Below are 3141 nucleotides of genomic sequence, written 5' to 3'. Positions count from 1 at the left end.
CATCAATTATTTTTAGTTAGCATATAGCTAAAATCTAACCATGGTTATATAATAGCAGCTGCATTCTGGCACAATAAGCTGTATGTTTTATATTCAATTAACGTATGATCTGATTAGTCGACTAATCGAAAAAATAATCGGTGATTAATCGATTATAAAAATAATCGTTTGTGGCAGCCCTAGTGTGCAATAATGTAAGCCATTCAGCAGCATTTAAATTAGGGCTGCCACGATTAATCGATTAATCAACGACTAATTTAATAATCGATTAATCGTTTTCTTTTTTTTTTTGTTCTTTACTTTGTTTTTCTCTCCAAACTGTTTTGACACCTTCCACTGCCACATCTGCCTTTCTGTCCTTGACACACATGCGCAGTAGACAGACAGGCTCTGGTATCATGGCTACCCAGCAACGGAGCTCAAAAGTGTGGGATCATTTTAAGAAAATGAAACAGAAACCTGTTCAGTGCAATATCTGTAAGGCAGAACTTGCCTTCCACGGCAGTTATTTTTAGTTAGCATATAGCTAAAATCTAACCATGGTTATATAATAGCAGCTACATTCTGACGTGATAAGCTGTATGTTTTATATTCAATTGATGTATGATCCGATTAGTCGACTAATCGAATAAATAATCGGTGATTAATCGATTATAAAAATAATCGTTTGTGGCAGCCCTAATTTAAATCTAACATATTTCCATATTATAAAGACTTCTTATTGAAAAGTCAAGGGATTCAGACATTTCAAAGCCTGCACGCCCTCTCAAAACTCTCCGTCCAGCCAGCCTTTTGGGCGTCAACAGGATGACCCGTACAGAAATACGAGCGCTTGTGAGTAAAAGCGTGAGCGCACACGGGCGGCCTGACTTTGTCGAAGCTGTCCAACAGCTGACTGGGATCAAACAGCAAACCTGTCAAACTTCAGGCCGTTCACGTTATTCGTCACTGACAACAGATGACGTTACTGGGACGGTTACTGTTTATGAACAACGCTGGACAAGATGGTTTAAAAATTTGTGTTGCAAACTTCTCTTTGCAGATGTTTTAACATCCTGTTAAGAGTTTTATATGTTTAAATAGCAAATAAACAAATCGTGCAAGAAAAGGGTGTTTCTCTGTCGTTTTTCAGCCCAATACTGACACATCCTTGGATAAAGAATGCTGTATTTTAAGGAGTGGTTGAAATAAGTGCTGCTTCTTCAATGTGCAAAATAAGCTTTTAAAGATGTGCCTGCTTTTGGAGCACCGATTAAGCCTTAATTTAAAACTAAAAAAAAGAGCTAAGATGCTAGCTGCTGTCTCAAAAGTAAACGGTTTCTGCTGCTGAGCCAGAAAACTTCAAAGTAAAGCTCATCCTCTGGCTTTTAAATGAAACAGTTTCACTTTCAGATTAATGACAGCAGCTTTAAGCTTCAATTTTTAGTTTTACACAATGTCTAACAAAATTTAAAAAGTGAGCGATTGACTTGTTTTAAAAGGTTTTTCAAAAAAAAAATGTTTCTCTCATTTTACGTCAGTAAATCTCTTCCAGAAACAGGTAAAAGAGTACACTACAGTGGTCTTTGTTTTCAACTGTAAGCAACGACAAACATGTGACAGTAAAACTATTACAATGTCTAGTTTGCTCACAGTCACAACATTACTGTTTTTAATGACGTCAAAATAAAACAGAACTATTTTTTCAAAATCTTGTGAATTTTCACGCATACAGAAATTAAACAAATAAAGTTCATTTAAATAAAAAATAAAAATAAAATTAGACTTACAAGAATATTTCCTCACTCAACCAGAAATACGCACATTTTCAACATTTTCTCTGTAACTAATTTAAATAAAAACATCTCTGCCCAGATGTCAGATCAATCCTCTCCTCGTATTTACTCAAACAAAGAATTTAGACTTAATTTTTTTATTTCTTTACAACAAAAAAATAACTATTTACATATACTGAAACTTAAAAAATTCACCTTCATTTAAAAAAGAAAACATAAAGAAACTGTTTTGTGACAGATTCAAAAGCTGCTCCAGGATTTATTGGAGGAGAAATAATTAGTTTTTATGGTCTTAAAGTTTTTTTTTAACCCTTAGCTTTGTTTTTGATTCAGCTCAAACTTTTTTTAAGGTTTAAACAAACATGTTTTATCTAATATGATTAGCATGTAATCAAGGTCAGTTTATGTAGTGACCATGATGTTTTAGCTGACGCACATACTATAAAAGTTGATATTTGACAAGTTTATACTTAAGTTTTATAGTTTAAGACTTTAAGGTGTGCTGTTGTTTTCCACAGTGGTTTTGAAATCTCCGTTTTCTTAAACGTTGCGTATGAATGCACACTGACAATATGAAAAACTAAATTTTATTGCCTCACAAAATGTCCCATTCTTCCAGTCACTGACTGTATTTTATATCAAACTGAGTCTTTGACAGCTGTACGTGAAGCATCAAGTCAAATTTATAATTGTCATTTGATCCAAATAACACTGTAAAAGTATAACTTTCATAATAAAGTATTAATAGTATGAAAACTTTAATTAATATCCTGCAAACTGTCCCCGGGCCTGCAGTTGCCACATCCGATTCTTGGCATTCAGATGCAAATTGTGACTAATGTATATTCTTTAATCATATTAAATTGTTTTGATTTTTTAACCGACAGATGTAAGTTTATTGTATAAAATTTTGGTTTGTCTAATCCAGACCATATCTGAGCAACAGAGTCTAAATTTGTTGCAAATATCCTCGGTGTCTTCAAGCAACCTGATGCCTTTAAGGTGGTGGAAAAGTTCTGAGTCGCTCCTATTTTTAATTTATATTTCAATACAAGTTGAGTACAGCAATTTATTAATTTCGTGCATTTACAATGTGGAAAACAGCCCCTTTATGTAGGTTTATTTGTGTATTTTATTTTGTAAAAAAGTAAAATAAAAGTCCATTAAAATAAAATCAAGACTTTCAAAATAATAATCCAACACACTCTGCTTGTTTTTAATGACATAATTCAGAATAACTGACCTGCATAGGTGTAATTAGGGGGGTTATGACCCCCACAATAATTTGATCCAGTCAATATAACCCTCACCCTCCCCAATAAAATGACATCATTTGCTCAAACACAATAGAAATTAACTGGTGAAG

General features: G+C 33.4%; 1 protein-coding gene across 1 annotated transcript in view; it reads right to left on the bottom strand.

Moving 5' to 3' along the window:
• The window catches only part of LOC106524108 (glypican-5), an 81086-nt gene that overhangs the window by 77495 nt on the left and 450 nt on the right, over positions 1-3141 (bottom strand). The window lies entirely within an intron of this gene.

The sequence above is a fragment of the Austrofundulus limnaeus genome, unplaced genomic scaffold (assembly GCF_001266775.1).
Source record: "Austrofundulus limnaeus strain Quisiro unplaced genomic scaffold, Austrofundulus_limnaeus-1.0 Scaffold176, whole genome shotgun sequence".
Taxonomy (NCBI): domain Eukaryota; kingdom Metazoa; phylum Chordata; class Actinopteri; order Cyprinodontiformes; family Rivulidae; genus Austrofundulus; species Austrofundulus limnaeus.
Note: the sequence above shows the minus strand (reverse complement) of the source record. Positions and strands in the feature narration are given on the sequence as shown.